This window comes from Amblyomma maculatum, chromosome 11, assembly GCF_055883805.1.
Source record: "Amblyomma maculatum isolate TAMU_Amacu chromosome 11, ASM5588380v1, whole genome shotgun sequence".
Classification (NCBI taxonomy): Eukaryota; Metazoa; Arthropoda; class Arachnida; order Ixodida; family Ixodidae; genus Amblyomma; species Amblyomma maculatum.
Genome location: NC_139354.1, coordinates 5,159,722 through 5,187,098, shown reverse-complemented (window position 1 = coordinate 5,187,098; position 27,377 = coordinate 5,159,722). Strand labels below are relative to the sequence as shown.

Genomic DNA, 27,377 nt, shown 5'->3' with positions numbered 1-27,377 from the left:
GTACACCACCCCTCCGCGGCGGGCTTTTCCCCCCAAAACAACATAGTTGAGAGCATTGATTGCTTCTCGCGTTAACGTCGCCCAGAAGAAACATGAAAGAAGTTAAATGCACAATAGAGAATTATATAGAGGGGTATGGTAAGGAGGGGATAGAGAAAGTTAGACCTGTTAGCCCGAGACGCGCCACCAAAATACAAAGGGGAAAACCAGAGAGGAGAGGAAGGAAAAAAAAAAGATTTTAGGCAACGCTGCTTGCAGCATCAGCGGCCCCCAAACCGTTTGTTCTGGCGTGTCTTGAAGACAACCACAACGTGGTAGCCCCGCTGTAGTTCCTCCTGCAGGCTGTCGTCGAAGCCAGACGACTTGAGTGCGCTCACTATCCACTCTGTTTTGTCCACCAGGTGCCGCCCCGCTGGTTTCGGCAATCTAGTGACTCTAGCACTATCACAATGTCTCGGAGCTCCACGGCGGGCTCGTGAGAAACAGATCGTAATTCTCCTTGTCTAGCCTCAGAGTGATAGTACCCATGACAATGACTCTAGTTAGCGATAATGATATTGATGGTAGTGCCAATGATACTGAAGGTGCATTTAATTGATAATAATGATGAAAGTGATGGATAGTCAAAGGGTATCAAGAAACGTAACCAAGCATAACGAAGCATTCGCTTCGTGCGAGGTTGAAGGCTTAAATCACAGAATTTTTTTCTCTTAGAAGGTCACGCCATTCCCCTCTGCGCCGGATGTCCTCTTCTCCTCAAGTGGCGCAAAGATCACGCGCAGAGATCATGCTAGGGGCTCGCAGCGGCATCTAATTTCAGCGTATTAAAAAGATGCCATATCGCATGATGAGGCTTTATGAAGCACTTTTGACACTATAGTGTTTACTGTTCCATGGTACGCCCTTTTTCTGTGTGAAGCAAATGATCAACAATCCAGAGCATTGAATAGCGCGTAGAGCGTACGTCATGCATGTGACACACGGCGGCGCGGCATAATATCAGCATGCACTGAAGCACCGAAGGACGGCTGTGGTTATTGTAAACGTCAGGTTCTAAAGGGTGAGCGCACTCAACAGAATATGCGCTTGGCAAAGCCCTTTTCTTCAGTAACATACCTATTGTTCAATGCTCCCTTGTTGGGATCGCGTTATTGAGTTCGCTATCAATGCCGCCTCCCATTCATAATAGCACTCAAACTCATGGGTGGAACTTTCGCGTTTTCAAAAGGCATGTCCGATTGATGCAGCCGTTACGTCGCGTTGCGCGCTTTCTCCCGAGCGTTTCATGTATAGCCTTTGACGACGGCGGTAAATTAAACTCGTAGCAAATAGCAAGGAGAGATAAGAATGCCTTCCTGAACATACAGTGTCAAGCAGTTGAGGACAACAGCCAATTAAGGAACACAAGAGCTCTGTATAAGACAATCAAAGATATCAAAGGAAGCTTCTGTGCTAAGCTGGGCGTGATAAAGGACAAACGAGGCAAGGACCTCACTGAAGCCTCAGAGATAAAGAAGAGGTGGCAGGAATACACAGAAGAACTGTACAAGAAGGACCCGGATGTGCAAACCCAACATAGGACGGTTGTGATTACTGATCTCGAGCCGGGCATCCTGAAGAGTGAAGTTGAATGGGCCTTAGCCAGCCTTGCTAAGAACAAAGCTAGCGGAATTGATGGTATTCCAGCTGAGTTGCTTCAAAACCTCAACCACGACGCTGTTAACACACTGCATACATTATGTCAGAAGATTTGGACAACCCTGCAGTGGCCACAGGATTGGAGGAGGTCAGTTTACATCCCCATTCCAAAGAAAGGCAGTGCCAAAGATTGTTCCAACTACCGCACGATCGCACTTATTTCGCATGCTAGCAAGGTGATGTTAAAAATCCTGCAAGGTAGGCTGCAGCAGTATGTGGATCGGGAGCTTCCGGACGTGCAAGCTGGGTTTCGCAAGGGCAGAGGAACTAGAGACCAAATTGCCAACCTTCGCTGGATCATGGAAAAAGCAAGAGAGTTCCAGAAACCCATTTACTTCTGCTTTATTGATTATGCGAAAGCGTTTGACTGCGTAGATCACAGCAGATTGTGGCAAGCTCTCCAAGGGATGGGAGTTCCAATTCACCTCATCTGTCTCCTCAGGAACCTTTATGAAGGGCAAGAGGCCACAGTCAGAACTGGGCATGGTCTTACTGATTGGTTTCCGATTGAGAAAGGGGTGAGGCAAGGCTGCATACTGTCGCCCTGCCTATTTAACCTATATGCAGAGTGCATCATGAGGAAGGCCGGTCTGGACGAGTCTTCAGCTGGAGTGAAGATTGCTGGAAAACGTATCAACAACCTTAGATATGCGGATGATACCACTTTAATGGCAGAAAGTGAAGTGGAACTCAAGAGACTTCTGATGCGCGTACAAGAAGAGAGTGAGAAGTTTGGGCTTAAACTGAACATTAAAAAAACGAAGATCATGGCGTCTTGCCCTATCAAGTCCTGGAGCATCAATGGACAAGAAGTGGAAGCTGTGACAGATTTTCTGTTCTTGGGCGCCAAGATTACCTCGGAAGGAGACTGCAGCCATGAAATTAGGAGACGCCTGCTTCTGGGAAAGAGAGCAATGGTTAGCCTTGACCGCCTAGTAAAGAGCAGAGACATTAGTCTGCCAACCAAGATCCGTATAACCCGTGCTATGGTCTTTCCAGTTGTGATGTATGGATGCGAGAGTTGGACTGTGAAAAAGGCTGACCGCCGAAGAATTGACGCGTTTGAATTGTGGTGCTGGCGAAGACTCTTAAGAGTTCCTTGGACTGCCAGAAGATCAAATCAGTCGATATTGTCAACCATAAACCCTGAGTGCTCATTGGAGGGTCAAATTCTAAAGTTAAAGCTCAGCTACTTTGGTCATCTGCTGAGAAGAGAGGAGTCGCTGGAGAAAGATTTGATGTTGGGAAAGGTTGAGGGTCGCCGGAGAAGGGGTAGGCAGCGAACGCGATGGTTAGATGGCATTCTCGAGGCATTGCAGATGAAGCTATGTGATGTTAAGAAGATAGTGAGAGACCGGAAAGCGTGGCGTGACATGGTCTATAGGGTCACGAAGAGTCGGACACGACTGAACGCCTGAACTGAACCCTTTTCACAGCCCGCGTTAAGCCTTCTATGGTGCCATTATTATCGAACGTCGCGCAGTAGGAACCATAAATGACAAGGCAGTTTTGGTGATTTTGATTTCAGTGTGACTTTTTCCTAGACTGCATTACTGTATTTTTTATCGTCCTACTTCACTTCTAACGAGTTGAAGTTTCACATCACCACCCGATCATATTTTAGGCCTGTTTGTCGCGTCGTTATCTTAACGGCAAAAACAGTCAAGAGCCTCAGTGCCTTCAGAGACAAAGTATTACGAACAGTTTAGCCGCATGTTATACTGGGCGAAAAATTAGAAGGAAATAAAGTATTCGAGCCTTAATTGTTCATGGTTCGTGACAGGTTAGTTCAAGGCATCTTAGAATCGTATATCAGGCTCGCTATAGCACGTCGTGGTATTTTATGTTGTGTTCTCCTAGGCGACTTGATATATGCAGAGAAGGTTAGAAAAACTGGAACATTGTAACCGCCGAGAGGAAACAAACGCTCCTAGACTTTTCAAGGCTTTCCTATCTAGTCCAAGATCATCAGCGCTGTGTGGTTCGAGCGGATATCCAGTTATGACGCAGAAGCGGTTAGTGGCTTAAAAAGGTTTAACGGTCTAAGAAGATTCAGGCCGTGAGGGAGACCGTAGAGGAGGGCTCCGTTTCTCGATCGTCCACTTAACCTGTCCTGTCATTTCACACAAAGCCTTGCGTTTCGGCTGCAACTAAATACAGCCGCCGTGGCCGGGATGAAACCCGGGCCTCCGCACTCAGTACAGTATGAGCGACCTACCTATTGAGCAGACGCCGCGGAATAAATGACTACTTTACTATTATTTATAATACTGCTTATCCCAACAGAGGGGTTGTTTCCAAATGTGGCCTCCGCGGCTAGGATAAAACCCGCGTCCTGGGATCACCAGTCGAGCGCCTTGAGCCGCCGTGGCGGGGACAATCACCACCATTGTTATCGTCCAACCTCATTTCCATTGCAAGGCAATGTATGTCTCATGACCCGCGGCACGTCTCAGCCCATTTTCTCCTTTTGCGTTGTGGCGCATGAAGCGTCACAGGAAGTTCGAAAATTCGGACGAACGTGCGGCCCGTTTAGGTCGTGCATCACTTGTGCACCGCAGAGGGGACGACCACCGTGAACGACAAAGAGAAGGAATGGCGGAAGGGCCAATCTCTTGTCCCTTTGGTTATCTGACACGTCGCGGCATCAGAGCGACTATGGTGTTGTGCTTCTGAGCAAGAGATCGATGATTCGATATCGGGCCACAGCGGTTACAGTTCGACGGAAGAGAAATGCAAAGAGAGAGAGAGAGAGAGAGAGAGAGAGAGAGAGAGATAGGGAGACGAAAGATAAATACAAAAAAAAAGAAGAAAGAAGAACGCTAATAAAGAAAGAAAAGAGATGTGCATGTAGGTGAACGCTAGGGAACCTAGGCAGTTGAAACCAATCTGCTGCCCTCCATTTCGGCGTTGATCAACGCCCTGTCGAAGCTTTGAGGAGAAAATAATTCAGTGGATCAAAGCATGAAACGATTATTTGTACCTGGACCCTCCTTGCCTTTGTGATTCTATTGTACACTGAGAACATTCGCATAATGCTTTCGTAAGGGCAAAAACGTTACGAGGTCACACAAATAAACACATGCACCTACTGTCATTCGTGTACCCAAACCCTCCATCTTCATCCCCCTCCCCACTCCATTTTGGTGCAACCCATTCCCTAGCCCGACATGAAAACGAACGTTGAGAAAAGCGAGGAGGGGGGAGCAATAAACAACCTTGAGCAGCGCCTTACATTAGCCTCTTTCTGCCATTCGGCCGTTGCGTCTTCGAAGTCGAGGAGAATAAAATCCGGCGGTGCGAGTGTGTGCCGAATTGCTTCAATGTCTGTGTCTCTGTGGGAGCACAAGCGCAAGGAACCAGTTTGCGAGACGCCGACGCAAGACGATGCCCGTGTCCTTGGCGTCGGCCGTGACGATCCCGCCACCCGCTTGTATGTGTCTTTTGTGTGTACGCTACGCACCGTGTGGCACGCGCGCTGTTCTCAAGGAAACCGGATACCAATGTCCACCGGCCCCACGGAGACGTGCACCCGCCGTATGAAAGATGTGGCACGTGGTGATTCTTTATTTGCTTATGGAGATAAGAAACGATGTCATCTTTCAGGTGAAAGGCACTCGGCGTAAACCGCCGCGTTTGCGTCTCGGACATATATTTTGAAAGAACAGCGTCTGGTGCGCCTGAATTTGCATAACGATAGTGCTTACCCCAATATTGTATAAGTGAAGTCTTCCAAAACGGTTTCTCTAAACACTCAGAAGGGATTAAAAAACAAGGGGTGTAGGAAAGAGAAAAACAAAACAAACTGCAGACATGTGAAATTGCGATGGGTCTCGCCACTATGGACGGAGGGAGCGGAACCCAAACGCGCTCTTTTTCAAATGATCAACTGATCGTCGGCGCATGTGGTGTCCTCTTCGTTCCTTTCTTGTGCAACGACCACTACATTTTTCGTCATTATATGAACCGCCTCAATAATCGAATAGGAGGCCATGCGATTTGCTATTTGAAGGTTTCGTTATATAACACGTCCGTAGAAAAGATATATGTATACACGCTATCACACGGGAACGTCCCATAGGCACTCTAAATTTCTCATCACAAAACCCGGCAAAACGAATAGTAATACTCATACCTACAAACCATCGCGCTTCATAAAAGACATTTGAGAGAAAGAAAGTGATTTAATGAAAGGTGGAGAGTGCAAGGCAGCTAAATTAAGCACTTTGTATAGGGCTCCTCAGAAGCCTCAGGCAGCTTAAAAGCTCCTGGATGAAAATCAGTAAAGCTGACACCACAGCTTAGTGGCGGTGCCTGTTAGCTAATTTTCAATGCGAAAGCATTTCTTGTCTCATGAGTGGCGTTATACAGGGCCTGTCATCAGGAACTGCGTACAAAGAGTGCCCGAGCGTGCCCTCATGATCTGTCGATCACCCATTACGAGATTAATTAACGAAGTGATGAAATAACTAAACACGTACTCGAATGAAATACATTAAAATGAGATAGATTAATCCAATTCTTGTTAATTATTCATTAATATGAAGTGAATTAAGTGCAGTTGATTAGAATTATTTAGCCAATTAACCAGGGACTTGATTAGTTGAGTGATTATGCGCTATGTAAATAATTACAGAATATTTTAATTTATTAAAAATAATTCATTACAATAACAGGAATCAGCTACTGAACTGGTGTATCACTATACTGATCAAGTGATACCACAAATGTCAAGACAAGAAGACGTCACAGTAGTGACAGACGAACATTGATCGGCGCAGCGGGAAGAGAAATGCTTTCGCATTTCCACGCCTGAGCAGACTTGAGTGCCCCTTGAATTAAAAATTAAAGAACAAACATGGCCGACTCCCGGATATTGAATAGGAGCGGTTTGACGTGGTTCAGGGTTTAACCTCCTAAAACGACTCATAGTATGAGGGATGCCGTAAAGCGACATGCTCCGGATAATTAGGCTGGAACATCGTGGAGGGACTCCCGTATATAGGAGTTTCGGAACATCTACAACGAAGAAGAGTCGGTTAGCATCAGCGCTACCAGGAGCCGCGTGAGCAAGCACTGCGACCAGAAATGGCATCGGCGACAGCATACACAAAGTGTCGTCCTGGGCCCTCAGATTCTGACTACCTGTCAGTCTGATAACGATGTCATATAACACAGGTTTAGTATATTTGGTATGGTATGGTAAGGTATGGTATGGTATGGTATGGTATGGTATGATATGGTACAGCACGGCACGGTACGGTATGATATGGTACGGTATATAGGACTCAACGTTACGAAACTGTAGGTACGCTACATACACGTGATCTGAGGGGTGCAAGAGTAGCTAGAGGGCCCGGGATAATCTTAGACTATGCGATGTTCTTCAACATGCCCACGCGGGCGCCTTTGTACTTGGATTCCATCCAGAAACGGCTGCAGCAACCAAGATCCCATCCTGCAGAAAGACTGTTTTGATCAGAACTTATAGCCATGATTTTTTTTTTTTTTAACAGTAACAGCGAGTACCGAAAGATTCCACCCCTCGCTCCTTCCTGCCTCGCTGCCGTTTCTACGCCAGCGACGAAAATAGTCGTCAAGAAAACGTCCTTCGCTCAGAGGACGTAGTTTTAATCCGGCCCGTCTCGCTGCAGTGCGCATTAGCGAGTGCTAATGTGAATGGCCCCGCACGCACCGATAGTGGCCTTGGAGAACCGGACGCAGCCGGCGGAACGGCACGAAGGCATGCCGCAACTTCAAAAGAGAAAAAGGCTGTTTCGTCACACGCGCTTTTGCCACCACTGCGTTTTGCCTCGACGCCGTCCAGCAGCCCCAGATGCTACACATCGGCCGTTAAAAACTCCTGTACTTCTCGCCAGGTCGGTTAAGTGACCATATAGCTGAGTAGCATTCTCTATAGGTACATCTATTGGGATTAAAATACTATATTGGTACGAATGAAAGATCCACTCAAATCACGTGATCTAAACGGCACGTCCTCGCGCAATCCACACAGTCCTTACACACCCAGATACATGCACGCATAGTATGGCGCACAAGGGGGTTCTCCTCTTAAGTCATACAGTCACGCCGGCACCGCTTGCTGTCCGGAAAGTTCCAAACACAACTACTGCTTTAAATAAAACATTATATGTATGGTATTAACATTAAATTATTGAATAAGCGTGTGCCGACCTGCTCACGTGCCCGCACTTTATTTTCTGCGCAAGGCTTGTCAAAAGCTGACACGTCCATCGACGTCCTTCCACAGCAGCCTACGCCGCCAAAGGCTGCAGCTTCGATTATAGCCGTCAAAAGGAGCGCGTCCTCATTCTTTCAAGCAACTCCGCTGCTGCGACCACTCTTGAGAGAAGTAGGTTTGCCCGACTGCACCTCACCATACACGTCGACCACATCATATACTAAGGAACAAACCGCACACAAGCGCCAAACCTGCAAGGCGGATGAGTGCAGGCGCAGCAAGCCGAAATCGCGAGGAGGCCCGGCTTGACGTGCGGCTGTCACGCTCCACGTCTCGTATAAATAACAGCGCAGCGCTACGTGGAAGCCATATATAGACCAAGCTTCAAGCAATCAAGGCGTCCGGCCGACTCACAAGGTTATCCTCGGGTTAGTTTTCGCGAATGGTTAAATATATTTGCTCTTTGCCCTTTACCTTTTGGCCGACTGCCGCCTCAGGACAGGCCTCGTGAACTCTCGCCTCGACCGACTGGGGCCACGAGCGTCGAGATAATGTGTCCACTTATTCTAATTTTAAGCATTTTAATTCTTCCGTGTCTCCGACATCAGCTGGCGCAGTTCCCTTGCCATCGTGGAGACCGCGAAGTCGGTGCGGCGGGTCACAACGGTGCATAAGTAGGTTGCAAACTGATACATATTCGTTGGTGACCACGGAAGTCGTAGTAGCTAAGAAAGATAGCGGCGAAAAGCGAGCAACTTTCCGCACCCATGACGGTAAGCGCGCGCGCACTTCATTTGTGGAAAAAAGAGCCTGTGGCATTGACATTCCGTTGAAATACTATTATATTGTTACGGTCCGCTTCTCTGCGCGTTCGCTACGCTGTGTATAGCTTCCTTTTGAAGACGTACACTTCCACTATCCTCCTGACTCGGCAATGTCTTCTTCAGCGCCAGTCTTGAAACGAGAGGAGGGAGCGCCCGTAGATTTCTTCCTGTGCTGTCGCTCGCACAGCACGAACGCGTTCGCCACACTCCTGGCCCGGAGTGTACATGGCATAAAGCGGACCGCACTTTTCTTCAGTGGAACGTTGGCTGTGCACAACGCAGGCGGCGCACACGTGGAAAAAGCTGTGAGAAGATGAGGGGAGGGGGCACCCGGAAAAAGGAAGCAAGCGCCCACACTCCTTCATTCTTTGGCCGCTGTTGTCCCCTTTCCCTTCACAACCACCGCTGCTCCGCGCTTAATGATACGGCGCTTGACCCCAACCGCCGCCTGCTGGCACTGATGGTCAGAGAGCTATAAGTGGAGTGGCAGAGCCTGGACAGCAGCGAGGGAGCCTCAAAGGCGGTGCACACCCGCTGGGGACAGTCGGCTAAAAGCGGAACGGTACGCCCCGCTGGTCTTGTTCACCCGTGTGCTTTTTTTTTCTCTTACTAAGTCGGAAAATATCCCCCGCTCAGAAGGGAACAACAGAAAGAGTGTAATACCCCGTTGGCCATTTTCAGGCGAAACGTATAAATCGCAGTCTGGGCCATGGCATGGGGGCTGCTTCAAATTGATTTCGTCTCAAGAAGCACCGCTAGAAAACCGAGGACAACGCCAGAAACTAGTTTACATCTTCGTAGTTTTGGCTCATTGCATAAGCGAGGCATTATGGTGAGGTAAGCATTACACATTCACAGGGCGTGTGGAAAATCTGTAACAAACAAAAAAAAAAGAAGGTAAATGAATAATGAAGCTGACTAATTGGCATATTCAACAGAACAAGTTTTAAAAGAAGAAACTGCGAAATAGCATAATAGAAGACGGGAAATTCTTAGACAGGTCACCACGCCCTGACTCATACAAGCATTCTGGAATAATACACGGCTCTTAGCGGTAAAGCCTGCTGTTTTCGCCAATTAATAATGAAATGCACAGAAAAGTGGCATTACATGTGGGTTGGACTGAACGCTCAAGTGAAATGACATTCGATGGCATTCTTGAACTGAAGTGGGTCAGAGTGGTGCACAGCGTCGAAGAGCACGCTGTATGATTTCATCGAAAACAGGCAGAACACAAAATGCAAAATGTGGTTAGACGGATTAACCAGAAAGTATAATAGCAGACACATTTTTTTGGTTTTATTCTAAACCCGGTCCTTCCCAAGAAAGCGAAAAATCTCGCATTGCAACTTGAATAGTGAGAAAGCTGCCACCAATCATCCCATGTTACCGAATTCCCATGCATTCGGAATGTCGCATTTCTTTCGGTGACCGCCGCTCTTCTGCAGAAAAATGATGCGAGACCGAGATAGATTGTAAGGTCTTATCTACAGCAGCAGAATGTTCATTATTCTCAACAGACTGATAAGCGGCCGTTCAAAACAATTGTACAATTCTGTACATATAGCATCGCGAAATGCAGCACTCTTAATAGCCCTTGTTACAGGTCAAGTTACATGGTAAGTAGCATACACAGAGGCGCCAAATGTCACTTGCAACGATGCAGGTACGGCAGCTCACTTCTTATTGCATTTCGATACCCGCGTTGCGCATTCACTTAGCGCCGAATGTTACTTGCAACGATGCAGGTACGACAGCTCACTTCTTATTGCAGTTTGATACCCGCGTTGCGTATTCACTTAGCCACAACGAGCTAGAACGGTACCAGGGCAAGATTAATTCTTTGTGGACTAACTGCGTTGTAGAAACTATTACTCCCTCAGAGATAAACCATTGCTCAAAGAGGGAGGAACTGCTAACAAGAAAACAACAAATTAAACATCGTAGTGCACTATTCGCAGGGACACCAGGTCACATACGGAGTAAAGTCTCACCTTACACTTTTTTTTTTTTTTAAATGAGCTATGACATCATCTTACTTGTTGCAAGTCAATGTAATTGCGACTGTGTTATTATATATCTACGAAGGATGACGCTACAAATCGAGCCCGTCTCACCCTATTCAAAATAAGTCAGATATCGCGCTTGCCTTCAGCGCTCTGTCACTCGTCCCGCGACGTCGCAAGGAAAAGCCACCTTTTGGCAAGATGAAAGGACCGTAGACGGGCAGAGAGCCGCTTTCCAATTTCGTAACTCGCGTGCGTTGGAACAAGAAAGCCACTTTGCGACCACAGTCGCCGAATAGCACGCCGGTCATAGTCGCCGTCGTGCTTGACGAATTTATGCGCCCCGTCGTCGTGATCTAGTTAGCCCGCAAAGATGGCACGAATCGGCGGCGGAATTGCCGTTGCCCAGCTGCTGTCTCGGGGTGGTCATGACTCATTCGTTAGCGGGCACTCTCTATTAGGCCTTCCCGACACTCGTTCGCGTAAGGCACAAAATGCTGGGGTGCGGTTTACCGGTTGAAAAAGAAAAAAAAAAAAAAAACCGCCGCCTCATTTACAGACTGCATAGATGAATCCTTCTCGTACTGCACATAAATATGAATTCAAATTCAGCGGAGTTCAAATAGAAGTTGCAGGGGGGAGGGGGGGGATTAATGTGCACGTGATGGTATTCATAGATATACAGCCCCAGTTACAATCGATACGAGTTCAATTGGTCAATCTGAACCGAACGTGTCGCCGCTGTACTCCCATGCGTACCTCGTCGCCCTCTTTGTTTTCAAACTCACTGCCTTTGAACGGGGCTGTAGACTTGTAGGCTGTGGTTTAAGCCTGTTATAGCTTAGCTGGTGCAGGCTATTTCTCATTCCGCTTTATTTTTGAATTTATTTTCCAACATTGTCAGGAATGAGACTTTGGATTGGATTGGGGCTGTAGACTAAATTTACAAGCAAGCATCTCGAATATGGTTAACCTATTCTTTTTTCTTGCCCCGCCGCGATCTTCTAGTGGGGCGTGCTAGAGGAGGTTATATAAAAAAATGAAAAGCTATTGGGCGTGTTACGCCCTGTCTGCGCAATGCTGATATGTTCCAGAAACGGTCTAGAGAGTAGTGTCAAATATAAGAGACATACATACCTTCATGGAGGGCGCGCCGATGTCAGAGCGCATATGCTCAGAGGGAAATGCAGTGGTGCTTCAAGCCTCTTTGAGAGGTTCCATCACGAAAATAAATGCTCCCGGCAGCGTCCTTAGAGACACCCGAGCTGTATCTCTTCCCGATACTTTGGCCGGCCTACCAGTGATAAGCACTATCATTCGCTTCATGCTGCTTTTCGATTGCGTTTGTGCGTGCGTGTGTGTGGTGTGCCCATGGATGAGATACGCTTGCATAGCACGATTTGAAAGATGTCGCTGTTGTCCGTCATACGAGACGAATACGCTTTTCCTGGTGCCCCTTACACGCTTCAATAAAAGTAATGATGCAAAAAGACACAAGTGGCAACTAAAACTGACGTATTCCGATCCGCCTCCTTGCAAAAATAAGTTGCGTTAGAGCCCTTCCGTATCAGCAGCTTAAGCCTTACCTAAATGTGAGGTTTTACACAGGGCTTATACTCTCGACCCGATGAAAGGTGAACACGTTGATGTTACCAAAACGTGATGTTTTGGACGCGGTGGGATATCGAGACTAAGACAATGTCTCGACAACTTGCCGAGCAGCTAAGCGCTCGTAAATTATTACCTGTAAAAAGCACAGGGCGAATTTGTGGGCCGCACCATGCAGGGCAGTCTAGTAAAGTAGCTACCGCTTTAAATATGGAGTTGGAGAGGTAGCAAGAGAGAGTGCACAGAAAGCGAGTAAAGAAAACGGCACTTAGGCCAATTAGTAACTGATAATTACATCGCAAGGATAGAGCAAGAGTCATAAGCTCAGCGCTCGTATTCAATTTGAACTGCTTTTGCATTCCGTCGTAGGTGAAATGGAAGTGCCGTGGCCGGAGTTGAACTCACGAGCTTTTGATTTAGCTATCTAAATTCCATGCTACTCAGCGATCACAGCTAGTATTGAGATGTAGCTGAACACGGGAATTTATGTAAATCAAGAAACATAATTATTAGGAAAGAACAAGAGTTTAGCTAACAAAAAGACGTTTATTTGCAGGTAAGTATTAGGGTTCGCGATAGCTCCTAAACTATGCACTTTAGAGTCCTCCATATTTCTGCAGAGAGCTAAGCCAGCGTTTAAATTCACTTTCTTATACCTGCAATAGTCAAAGTTAACTGTCTGTTGTTCACACACACACACACACACACACACACACACACACACACACACACACACACACACACACACACACACACACACACACACACACACACACACACACACACACACACACACACACACACACACACACACACACACACACACACACACACACACACACACACACACACACACACACACACACACACACACACACACACACACACACACACACACACACACACACACACACACACACACACACACACACACACACACACACACACACACACACACACACACACACACACACACACACACACACACACACACACACACACACACACACACACACACACACACACACACACACACACACACACACACACACACACACACACACACACACACACACACACACACACACACACACACACACACACACACACACACACACACACACACACACACACACACACACACACACACACACACACACACACACACACACACACACACACACACACACACACACACACACACACACACACACACACACACACACACACGCACACACGAACAAACGAACGAACGAACGAACGATCGAACGCACAAAACGAAGACGATCGAGGAGGGAAGGTACTTAGCAGCAGCGTATAGTCCAAACAACGTCTTATTTTGCCCACTGCTTTATCGTCCCTATTACTATCGAACTGCTGGCCCCTGCAATGCTCCTATAACCATTCTGGAGAAGTAGAAAAGTGAAGAGGCAGACTCCTAAAACAAGCAAATGTCATCAGAAAATTATCACACTAAAATCTATTAACTCATAAAGCGAACAATAGAATGTTTCCAACCCTGAGTTTGGCGCATGATAGCCTCAGCTGCTTACGCGCCATAAAACGCAACTCACCACCCCCACCACCATTATTTTCTGGGCACATACCGCATTTGCTCGATTCTAAGCGCCTCCTGTTTTTCCCAATTGCGTTGACCAGTGTGAAAGGGGGAGGGGGGAGCTTAGATTCGAAAAATCTAAACCCCCTCCCCTTTTTTTTCGCGGCTATATCTCGACGAGATAGGCATTGGAAATACGTTTCGGAAAATAATCTTGTCAAACATCTTCGACAAACACGGTTGCAGTTCGCTTAGACTTAAGCTGTAGGCAGCCCTCTACAAACAGTCTGACTTCCGTTACAGCTCTCGAACTGTTTACACCAAACCATCGCCATGTCCGTGAAACCTGCCGAGCACCACGAATACGGGGTCACGCGACAACACGCTGACAGAATTATCGGGGTCGCTTTCGGTAGGTTTTAAGTGTTTTGTGCGTCCATCTGTCATGTAGTGTCTGAATACAGCAACATATGAAGCTGCAGATCACGCCACGAAAGCCGCGCCACCTGGGACACTCACAACTTCGTTTCGACGACAGAGTGAGTAAGCGCGTTTGGCGGCCTTGGATAAGTGCACTTCCTTGAAAGAATAAGAAAGAAGGGAGGGGGGGGGGGGGCAGTTGCTTAAATTGCATGCACACTTTTTTTTATATATCTTTGCAACAAAAGGGGGGTGTGGGGGGGGGGGGGGTGCTTAGACATAGAGTCGGGGCGTGCTTAGATTACACGAAAATACGGTACTTCTTTGGCTTCCGTAAGTACTCGCAAATGATTGTAAACTTGTTTATAATAAAGGAAATGCGCTATATATGTCACTTCTCGGTGGACCTAAACCGTGCTGTAAAGAATAAGATGAAGATGGGAGTAAAAGTGGAGATACCATAGTGGAGGGCTACGGAGTAATTTCTACCACCTGGGGATCTTTTAAGAGGCATCCGTGCATTGTGCTATAGTGCCTAATGTGCGATGCCAGTGCGCGTTAAATATCCCTAGGTCGTCGGAATTACTCCGGAGCCCTCCACTACGGCACTCTTTTCTCTCTTTCCGCTTGCACTCCCAACTCCCTCCCTTTTCTTACGGCGTGGTTAAGGGGGGCTGGGGCAGGTAGGTCACCGCCGCTTGCGGCGGGGGCTAGCCTGCCACCAAATTTTTATCTGTTGTAGGCCGTCATTGCACCCGCCACCGCTTCGGTGGTGGACGACGGCTGTTGTTGCGGCGCGCGTCTTTCTTTCCCTCTTCCTTTTCTTTCTCTCTATTTTCTCTTCTTTATTTTCTTTCCTTTTCATGCCTCAACATAACATATGTCTGCACGAGGCAGCGGAGGTGGCTCAGCTACAGAGCCATGCCCGTGCATTTTCTTTTCCTTCTTCCTACAGCTACAACAACTGTCCGCAGTACAGGGGTGGTGCAGTGGTAAGACGCCCGACTACTGTGCCGGAGCACCCGGGTTCGAGCCCGACCGCGGCGGCTGCGTTTCGATGGAGGCGAAACGAAGAGGCGTCCGTGTGCTGTGCGATGTCAGCGCACGTTAAAGATCCCCAAGTGGTCGAAATTACTCCGTAGCCCTCCACTATGGCTCCTCTTTCTCTCTCTCCACTTTCTCTCCCACCTTCCTCCCTTCCCTTACGGCGTGGTTGCGGTGTCCACAGAAATCAAGTGAGACAGTTATCGTGCCTTTCCCTTCCTATAAATATATCAGTCCGGAGTACAAGCGTGACTTATACAGCGCATTTCCCTTCATGTGATGATCTTTTAACGCGCACTGACATCGTACAGCACAGGTACGTCTTTGCGTTTCGCTTCTATCAAAACCCGCCCGCCGCGGTCTGAACCCAGGTACTCCGGCTTCGTCGCCGGGCGGACCAAAGCTGATGGTGTGACGCTTGGGTAGAGCATGCGGGATCCCCTTACGACGAGAAGGAGCTGCGCCTCTTTCCCATGCAGAGAAATCAGGCCAGCCTTGATAAGCTATATCGCCGCGAGACAGGTACGCAACTGAAACCTTTTCTCGGCCTCTTCGCACAGTGAACACTCCTCCCTCCCCCCCCCCCCCCCCCCACACACACACACTTCGCGAGGAGGAACCAAAGGAGGGCTGCAATAGTCGTGGAGGGGGGGGGGGGGGGAGTAGGCAGGTTGTGTCAAAAATAATAGACCTCAGAGGGCCACACGCCGGCAACTAGTACGGCAACGTCGGCTTCCGTTTGAGCTGCCTGCGTTTGTGCGTCTGCCGCGTCTATAGAGCTGTGATGAGGAGCAAGCTGGACCAGCTGCACGTGAACGGCGTTTGTGATCCCTCACGAAGAATTGCAGACAGTCTACATAGTATATCGACAGTCGCACATAGCGAAAAGCTGTCAATTGTCTCGCCCCATTGAAAGCAGTGTGGTTGTTATTCATTGTTCCCGACGTCGTTGAGGGGACAATTATTCGACCGGCAAGTAATGAATGCTCACGGCGCTGTCGGTTGGGGTGCCAGTGACAAATAATTGGACACAAAGAGGCGTCTATATTTATATCACAGAGGAAGTCTCAACTGGTCGTTGAGCCGTTCCTTCGCTCAACTAGGTAGTCCTCAATCCTACAAGGAGTAGAATCTACGACTCACCGAGTGCGTCTTTGACGGCCACTCGTTCCATGCGGCCAAAACGGTCTTTAATGGCAAGAATAAATGTCCATAAATGTAACGAAGATTTGGTTTGGTTTGATTATGGCGTTTAGTGTCCCAAAGTGACTCGGGCTATGAGATACATCGTAGTGGAGGACTCCGCAAATTTCGATTACACGGGGTTCGTTAACGTGCACTGGCATCGCACAGCAAACGGGCGTCTTGCTCAGTGCTTTTCGTCTCCACCGAAAAACGGGCGCCGCGGCCGGGATTCGATCCCGCATCCTTGGGCACAGCAGTCGAGCCCTCTAACTACTGCACCTCGCGGTATCATTTAATGATCACTTATATCGACTCTTGCTCACTCTTGCATTCTGGCTCAGAGGCGCACAAATACTGGCTCAAAGTATACTCGTCCATCACAGGGTTGTTGTCGTGGATGTAGGAAGAAGGAAAAGAAAATGCACGGACCTGCTACTGGCTCTATAGCTGAGCCACCTCCGCTGCCTCGTGCGGACAGAAGAGAATATAGAGAAGAAAGGAAAAAGAAGAGGGAGAGAAAAACGTACTCCGCAACAACAGCCGTCGTCCACCACCGAAGCAGTGGCGGGCGCAATGACGGCTTACAACGGATAAAATTCGGTGGCTGGCTAGCCCCCGCCGCAAGCGGCGTTGACCTACCATCCCAGCCCCGTAGGGCCAGGAACTGCCACCCTTCACCACCTCCCTTCCATTCATCTCAGGGTTCGATACTGGTTTCGGTGATCAAGCACTGGTGCAAGTAACCCCAATAACATGTCAACGATCTTGAGAAGACATCCATTGTAACGTAGACAATGCTTTAAATCTGCAAAAAACCTCAAGTAACGTCTGCAAACGTAGCTCTTCGCAGAGGATAACCTTCAAAAAGTAAAGGGAACGGAGAACTTTCCTCCAGGCTTCTGAGAACACAGACGTGCACGCTGGCGCTTTGCATATGCAAAGCAGAACACGAACAAGGATGACCGTGAAAACCCGTCCATGGAGCCCATTTCCAAATGACGGCCGTCCTTGTAACGCCAACTGGAATGTGCGCAGTATAGTCTGGGTACTCAGCTGATGCAGCCACAAAGGCTACCGCCAGAAGGCTTAGACAGATGCCCAGACAATCGCTGTTGTTGAATCCGCCCTCATCCACGTCCCTATAACAGGGAATGTTAGAACTCGGGAGACTGCAGTGCGCTGTCTCCAGTTAGGTTCCTGCTAATGAAATCCGAAACAGTTCAACTATATATATATATATATATATATATGGGTGTTGTAATTTTTCGGGTGCATTGAAATTTAGTCCTTTTTTCCAACTCTCATGATTTGACTCGTGATTTCACTTCAAATATTGGTCTGTTTCGTACCTTGGTTGACATTCTAAATTTCAGAGTGAGTTTAGTGTGCTTCCCCTCTCCTACATTCTTCTCCCCGTGTAATGCCATCACCATCAGGGAGCGGGGTATTTGAATAAATAAGTGGATAAACTGAATTGGTTTTTCTTGATTGAAATGCAGCACTTTCAAGACAGGACCGACACAGAGTGGGCAGCTCGTGCGCTAAATTTCAACTCCGTTTTATTCAATGAAGTACAGGTTTTTACATTGTGTGAGAGCATATTTATTTCACCAAGAACACTTACCTGTACCAGTGTTGAATAAAACTGACTTGAAATTTAGCACACGTGCCGCACACTCTGTATCGGTTATTGTCTTGAAGGCACTGCATTTCTATCATGAAAAATCAAGTCGCGCGAACATCTACCCAGATCAGATTGTTCCATTGGACCCACGCAAAAACTCCTGTCAGCGACCAAGAGTTACAAAAAACGGTTCATCCGATGGAGGCAAAAAGCAAGGCGCCCGTATGCTGTGCGATGTCAGACCACGCCAGGTGGTCGCAATTTCCGGAGCCCTCCACTACGGCGTCTTTCATCGACTGAGTCGTTTCGGGACGTTAAACCCCATAAACCAAACTGAAGCAAACCAGAAAATGGCCTATAAACGCCTAATTTTAGCTAGATCTTTTTATGCACGTTCCCTCTCCACATACGAAACTAGTTTCAAGCGGCATTGTTAGGATATGTCATTTCTTGCATTTCGAAAAGTTAAAGTGTTCTCCACTGGAGAACACTAACTTTTCGAAATGCAAGAAATTACATATCTCCAGTACTGCGTACGCAGGAAGAGATGCGAAATTTTCTTTGCGGCTTCGACGAGGCACCTTGGTCAGTATTCCGGGTTTACGCCAAAAGCCCGTGAATGACACCAGAAGCGGCTACAGCGTGAAACAATGGAAATCAAAACTGTACAGTGAACATTGCTTGAATCATTCGCATCAACATTTTCTTTACAAGAACCACCGGGCCCGGGCTTTTACGTTTCCTTCAGCTAAAGAAGGAAGCTTAAATTGGAGCCAGCATCATCTGTGGGTGCCGCGTGCCATCGTAGAGAAGTGAGCCGACCCCGTAAAAGGCGCAGTTCTCCCCATTAGCGAACTTTCCTTGTGCGCAAAGTTCTTCGGCCATCAGATTAGCATCAAGCACATGACGTTCAGTGCGATAAAGAAAAAACCCCTGTGATATTGCCGAATGGGGAAGAAAAAAAGAATAATAATAATAATAAGGGGTAATTGTAATATTTCTCTGGTTCATGTATTCTTCCCCGCAAATTTCCTCCCCATTAAGCACACCTATGGAACAAGCGCCCCTTTTCCTTTCTGCCCTGAGATTAGTGCCAGTTTGCGATTGCATCTCTCCTTATATAACCGACAACGCTGCACACAACTGTAGACACCTCTCGCACCTTGGCCCACAACTCACACATCTCGGCGCAGGCATACCTCTATACATTCGCTTGCATGCATGTACGTACATACCGGAAGAGCTGTCATACAAACGTTAGCGCCGGCTTCGCCTGAACCCGGGGTGGCTGAGGATGACAGCAGTGTGAAGCTCTACGCTTCCCTTGCATTCGCTGATTGCCTATAAGGCAAGCGCAATAATAATAATAATAATAATAATAAAAAAAACGAATAAATGAAAACAGCAACGCTACGCATTAGTAAATAAGAAACCAAAATAAGATAAAGCGAAAATTGATGAGCTTCCCTCCTTCACCTCTCCTCCCCACCCACTCCCAGTAACGTTCAGACCACTTGGTTTATTCGTATGTTTATAGGGGCCAAGTTCGAGACGTCAACGAGGGAGCTTGTAACCTGAACGAGCGACTGCTTAATATTCAAGCTGGGTTATAGCGATCAATTCATCGTGAAGGAGCCAGCTGCGTCGTTCGTATTCTTTATTTTTTTTTTCCTCCTCTTTATTTGGCGATTGTCCTTTCAGGCAGGACAGCTCCGGGTGCACAGTTCCTTCTGATGTACGGCGCTATAGAAGCGTTTCGGCGAATTTGAAAGGCGCCTCGTAGCTGTTGCTAACAAATATAGCGCTTTGATCAACAACGCCGAAAGGACGCTGCAAGAGAAAGTTGAGTCGATACAAACGGCAGCAGCACAGACAAATTACTCATTAAATACGCACGTCTGAAAGAAATATGTGCAGCAAAAAAAAAAAAAAAAAAAGAGCGTGAAAAAGTATGGCTACAAGTTTGCTTGACGAGTGACGGGTGTACAAAGTCAATAAAATCATTTGAAAGTGAAAGGTTAGACGTTTCCCTTCGTGATAAAGTAGACAAGTAGAGACGCTAAATGATGGCCTACGCTAATGGTATTCAATAAGCAAGAAATGGGAATACATAAACTATACTATCATCCTCATAGGTAATCGATATCAAGCATACTTTCTGTGTACTATGCTCGCGAGTGATCGCTTGAAATCAATCGGCACGCGTTCAGACGAAACTATCAAAGAAGCCTTTGAGATTGTTTAATAAAGCGTGCAGCTTCATACCTCCGGATGCATATCGATCGCCTACTACGAATAATAACAAAGACCACGCTCAAATGTAAAGCGATACTTTTGCAGTGGGACAAAGCTTGAGGCAGGAAACCATAAGTAATATCACCACGAACAGAGATGATGCATGCTGCTCTTCTCGTAGTCGCATGAAATTTGGCTTTAAATAAACTACAGTAGCCGAGGCAGTCCTGACAGCCTCATAATATGTCACATATGAAGCTGAGTAATTCAGCAAACAAATTTAGGAAAGATGAGAGACTCGTTATGCGATAAATAAAAAAGGCTGGAGCAAACAATCACTGACACTAGAATAGCATACGAGATTTTAGTGCATTGATGAATGTGGAATAATAATGTAACCATGAATAATATAAGTGACTAGATAATGAAAGAAAAGCAAAACCACGTTCTGTCATCCGAATCCATGGCTTCCGAATTTCACATCCGGTGCTCTACTGACTGAATTATGGCGACTTCTTTTTTATTACGTCGAGCTATGGCAGCGGTTGTTCAGTCTTCTACTTTCTTACATATTCTTGAGAGTGTTCGCCCGCGCCACCCTTGCCCATAGCGGCTGACGACACCGCTCCGTGAACCGCGAGTGTCACGAGGAACGTGACTTAACTCCGGGGAGGGTGGAAGCTGTGTGATAACCCTCATAAGCTACCTATCACATCAAGGCTGTCGGATTCGAGGCCCTCGTTAAGCTAATCAGCGAGCAAATGTAGGAAAAAGGATGGGCTCTTTATGGAATGCATGTGAAAACAGACAGCAGCCATCGACACAACACTGGCCAACAGATTTCCTTGGTGTGAGTGGCTGTTGGCTAGCTTTGTATGTATGCAGTTGCTGTAGTGTGATAAAGACTTACAATGATAATGAAACCTTGGTGAGTAATTAATAACTCTCGCGGAGTTGATCAAACCGACGTTCCGCAGGAGACATGCACATACAAAAGAAGCGTTTAAGTATTCGCCAACGGTATAATGCTCTACCAACGGGTCACACGGGCTTAGAGCCCATGCAGCAGAGTACAGTGAACCAGTCTAGCTCCCTGTACTGCACAGCAAATAGAGTGAGTTCTGCACAAGTCACCGACACATGATGATGATGATGATGACGACGACGACGACGATGATGATGATGATGATGATTTGTGACTGTACCATTTGTATCGGATGGGCTCAGTAATGTGCCCTAGCTGGGTGAAATAGACAAACTAAAAAAGTAAGAGAAATGAGAGAGGATTCGACAGCATAGCTAGCGCCATCTGACGCGAAAATGGCGAGGCAGCAAAAGCAGCGATCATGCCATGCCTAATAGAGGCCAAGTGCGAAGTGGCACGTCGTGGTTGAATACTGTGGGCGAAAATTCTTGGTCAGCGATCATGCCATGTCTAATAGAGGCCAAGTGCGGAAGTGCCACGTCGTGGACTATTTTCAAGCGGTTAAATATTGTAGGTGAAAATTCTTGGCCGTGGCTATGGTGCATGGATACTACTAGCACCGCGCCGAAGACAGACCGAGTTTGGTTCCACCGGACTACTACAGAACCAAATAAACAACCCAGGGCCATTGAAGTTGCGACACCTGTACCAGCCGACGCCTGCTGAAGTTGTTATCCATCCTCGTCCTGAATCTTTAAAATAATTCATCACTAAATTAATTAAATGATGTGTTGGCCCACCCCTCATATTATGCGCCTAGTGGACTTTCATATAATGCTCATGAATAAACGAAAATAATTAAACACACACACACACACGCACGCACGCACGCACGCACACACACATACACACACACACACACACACACACACACACACACACACACACACACACACACACACACACACACACACACACACACACACACACACACACACACACACACACACACACACACACACACACACACACACAACACTTTTTTATGCGATGGCGCAATCGAGTGGGCTCGTCGTGCTGACACCAAATAGACATTCCAGCTGCTGACATCTTTTGTCGTCTCACGGCGACAAGAAACAAACATGCAGTTTCCGTTTCACAACACTGCTGGCTGCTACCGGAAGCTTATTGTGTACAGCTCAGACACAAAGGGCCTTTTCTGGGTCAGCTCGTCGGCATGCTGAAGGCCGGCTGTATTGTCAAGTGAATTAGGCGATATACAAGGACCAAAACAACAGAAACTAATTAATTGGGCTCGGACGAGTTGATTTGGTATTCAGCTCATTCATTTCGCAAAAAAAAAAAAAAAAAAAAAAAAAGAAAGCAGTGAGCGCAAAGCTATGTTTGCTTTCTAATAAAACTTGACCGCATATTCAGCCAAACAATAAGATCATTTGCACAAATTTCCACAGAAGTTAACTGAACGGAAGCGAATTGTTTGAGCAGACAACTAAGCACATTTTGGAGCCACCGCAAGGCATGCACATGCTCTCAGCATTGGGTTGCGCTAGCTGTTCACTTGTGCGGCCTTTTTTTCACGCCTTACCCGTCACTAGAAAAAAAAAAAAAAAACATTTCCGTGCTATTTCGACAGGTTCCGTTGATTATCACGTCTTTGCAGAACAATCTCGTTCCGTTTTCGTAATTGAAAGACTTTTCTCGACAGCCGTCTTCTCTCCCTCTCCGTGTTGCGTTCTTTACTGCATTAAATTGTTGGCCTCTACGAGGCCTGCCCTCGTCCTCATCGTAAGCGCCTGCTGGTCATATTTTTCCAAATTCATAAGAAACTTACGGTAGCATTCTGGCTCCGGTTAAAACTGTTACATTTAAATAGCTGTATTTCTGCCACGTTACGCAGTCTTGGGAAGAGGGAACGCTTCGTTCCCGTTTTGAAGTCTGGCGCAAGCACAAATGCAGCAACCATCAAAAATTTCCTCTTTTCTGCGCAGCAAACTTCGAATCGGTGCTGCACACAATACTGTCCTTTACAATAAAAGCCCTACTTCTTCCTCAAAAGCATGCTTTCTTTTTAACTCGCTGGTCAGCTATATACCACCAACCTTAGATGCCTTACCTCGAAAGCGTTCGATGCAGTGCGTGAAAAAGAGCAGCTCAATGCTATGTATCGCGAATGTAAAGTTTTCCATGTTGTCATCCAGCCATTGATAGTTCCGGAAGCTCTCCTTAATGGAGATACTTGAATATTTGGAACACCCCGATTACTTAGCCACTATACTTCGTGTCACAAGATATCTGCAGCACTGCGAAAGGCAGAGGAGCCCTTGCAATTGTGCTCCTAAGTGCCTCTCGCCCCCGCGCACTATAGTAGAGAATTGTGCTCCCACTGTCACCCCCGCCAATTTTGGGGGCGAGAGGCGCTTAGGAGCACAATTGTCTATTGTAGTGCGCGTGATCCTGATTTGACCGGGATGCCTCTGCCTTTCGCAGTGCTGCAAACATCTTGTGAGACTAAGTATAGATGCGTCCTTCAGGGGTCTGGTCTTGCAACCCCTCTTGTTCACCATTATTTAACGAGGTCTCTCCACTCCGCCTCTTTTCTTTGCGCTGATGGTATCAAGCTCCTGGTGGCTGTAGTTCACTTCAAAGTTAAAGACACTTTGGTCAAGTGTTACACCAAAACCAAACTTTTTTTAACATCGATAAAAAAAAACCCGTTATTCTACAGCCTTAAGGCTAATTACAATTAGTTTTCATACATGACGTTTAATGGGTCTTCTGGCGAGTGGAACTGCAGATCTTGCGGTTCCTTTTGGTGGCAGGCTCAGTTTCTCAAGTTCGGTCCATAAAAAAAAAAAAGAAAAAAAAAACGAACCCTTCTCCGATAGGTTGTTGTCTGTCGCGTATCTAAAGACTTCAGCCATTCTAGGTCGTTCAAGGCAGTAGTAGTAGACTTCGTGATCGAGCACAGATATCCTCGGCAATAGGCAGTTTAACAATAAGATCTAAGCGCATATAAAGATGTTAACCACATCTAGCCACACCCTTTGAACTTTCAGCGTAGCATGTTTCGCATGCGCTACACCGCATTGCTATTTCCCTATTTCACGAACCGATAGCGTAACCGTATTCTAAAGCCTGCTAGTGTGCTAAGGAAGTTTTTGTCCATCTGTTAGCGTAAGCAGTTCACGCATGGCCGATGACCCTCCATCTTTTTGTCCATCGTAAGCATACATACCTTTCTTCCCCGCAAAGATGACAACCCTCCATGTAAAAAAAAAAAAAGTAAATTGTTTTATACGAAAGGAAAGACTCAGTGCCTGTCATACATCTCCGTGGACACCTGAAGGTGGGGCTGAAAGGAGACAGGGACTAACCACTTCCCTCGCGTACTTCTATTTCCCTCCCTCTCTAAACGCCACACGCGATGATGATGATGATGATGATGATGATGATAATAATAATAATAATAATAATAATAATAATAATAATAATAATAATAATAATAATAATAATAATAATAATAATAATAATAATAATAATAATAATAAACTCGCCCTTTTGATTAAACTTAAATTGTGACTCTATAGCTTGTTCAGACCTGCTGGCTGAAATCTTCCTTAGCATGTCGCCGAAAACAAATTCCACTCATTACACAGCCGCTGTCAATTCTTCGGATAACACATATAATCTGTACCAACACATTGTTACGTTAGGCGGTGCATGCACTGATATGCGCATAAGAAGGAAAAAGAAAAAATCTCGGGAGTTTTGGCGAAGACGACGACGACGTTGAAGCAGCGTCGGCTGGTGCTTGCAGGAAAGGCCTGTTGTGTGAAAGCCTTGTCTCCCGTCTCCGCACTCTGAAACCTCAAGCTGAACTACCCTCGTAACATCTTGGTGGAGGCGCTTTCGATCCCCTTGCCACAGCTCCTCGTATATCCGCGCCAGAAATCTGGATTTGCGCAGTGGACGCCATCTCCCTGAGCTCACCCCACCGACTGCCACAGAAAGCATGGCATCCCAGGACGCATCATCCGCTACGCAAACTCCACCTGCCCCATGGTCTTAACCAAAATCCGCTATCCGGCTATTTTTAACGGCGAAGACAAGACGGATGTTCAAGATTGGCTCCCCGTAACATTATCATCAACCGATTTCAATGCTACCTGTATTCTTTTCGCACTTCACACGATTTTTAACGCTTATTCAGCCGTGTACCTACCAATATGATTCGACGTGCGCCTTGTTTTCTTGATCCACTGTTTCGTAATGCTCTCGTGCATTGCTACTTACTATTGCAGTTTTTGCCTGCGACTGTAAATACTACGCCACATTTTCATTGCCCCCCCTACTTCTTTTCTCAGTATTTTGCTACATCGTTACAGTCAGTTCCTTAGTCATCATTTCTTTGCCCCAATATTGTGGTTAACACTGGTTCGGTTTGTGGGGTTTAACGTCCCAAAGCAACTCAGGCTATGAGAGACGCCGTAGTGGAGGACTATGGAAATTTCGACCACCTGGGGTTCTTTAACGTGCACTGACATCGCACAGCACACGGGCGCCTTGCTTTTCGCCTCCATCGAAAAGCTGCTGCCGAGGCCGGGATATTGCGGTTAACACTTTAATGCTGTAATTCGTCTGAAGTAACTTCCATAATGTATTTCTCCTGTTTATTACTATATGCAACCAAGTATTCGATCTGCACTGCAGTGCTTTTACATTTTTTTACTCTCCCCAAAGCAAGCCAGCAGAGATCCTCTCCCTCTTCTTGGACATTAGTACGCTGTAGTATAAACTAGATTAATTATTAGTATCATTATGGACTTGTTCTGACTTCGAAGTTCCGTATGGCAATCGTGCTTGCCCGTCAAGTTGCTGGTCGCGTAGGGAAACGCACGCGACACGCCTCGACTCATACGAGGTGAGTCAAAATAACGCTTTCGAATGCCCGCAATCTCCGAACCAGACACGGCAGGCGCCGCGGGCACACGCGAAGTCTTACTTACCCTGGTGGCGCGAACTGTGCCGGCGCCGGTCGATATTTCCGGGAAACCCGACCGCATCAAGCCGCCCGGCACGGCCGCCGCTGCTGCTGCTACTGGCGACACGTCGCGACGCCACCACGCCGCCACTGTTCAAGCACTGTTCGCACCACCAACAATATGTGAGGACCGCCTTCTACTTGCGAACGACTTTGACGCTTTACCCGCGGGCACCACCACAACAAGAGCACGTGTGTTTTCCACTGATGATGATAATGAGTTCAGTGATCAAGCCCGGCCTTTGCGGTTCACTCTTCGACGCTTGGCGTGACGCGGCGCTGTTGTCTTCTGCCAGTCTTGGCGATAACTTGCAACGAGAGACCAGCGGGTCGGCGGTTCGTCACCCCACGCCGAGACAGAGAGAGGAGGAAAAGGAGAGGCATATTGCGCCCGCTGCACAACTCATGAGTACTTTTATCCACAGTGTTTTTATCTCTGAACGTCGGTCTGAACCGCGTCCGGGCCGGAAACGCCAGCCGCCTCGCCGCTTCTTGCAGGGGGTCCTTCGGCACAACGCCGCTGTCGAATGCGCGGGGCTCCTCGCGCTTCATGAATCTCGTCCCGAAGGCTGGGAGCCGGCAGAGCCGGCGGAGAGAGCGGTGACAGCACACACGATACGAGGTGGGAGCGAGAAAACAACGATGAAAACACGCGCCGCCATTTGCGCCACGAAAAGTGGGCCGCGCGATGGCCGCGCGCCAGCAAGCTGCGTCTCTGGTCGATCGGGAACCACGGCGCCATTGTGGCTGGCAGTGGAACTTCACAGATGCGTAAAATGCTGGGTAAAATGCACTCTTCGTCTGCTTCGGCCCCATCCCAGTGGCGCCCTTTTTGATCGAGGCCCGAAGAATTATCAGTGTATATTTAATGGAAAACTAAAAGTTGTGGTTATGCCCTTGCGGAAATATATGACTACAACGTTGATATTCTATAGAAGGAGCGGGGCCTTTTCCTGTATATAAAATGAGGCATCATAGCATAGAGG

At 47.3% G+C, this 27,377-nt stretch overlaps 1 protein-coding gene across 1 annotated transcript in view; it reads right to left on the bottom strand.

Moving 5' to 3' along the window:
• LOC146172704 (4-galactosyl-N-acetylglucosaminide 3-alpha-L-fucosyltransferase FUT6-like) overlaps window positions 1-27,073 on the bottom strand; it is a 58,589-nt gene extending 31,516 nt beyond the window's left edge. The window contains exon 1 of the mRNA XM_084584503.1: window positions 26,357-27,073. The gene's annotated coding sequence lies outside the window, so the exon portion shown is untranslated. The remainder of the gene's footprint in view (window positions 1-26,356) is intronic.
• Window positions 27,074-27,377: the final 304 nt, after the last annotated feature.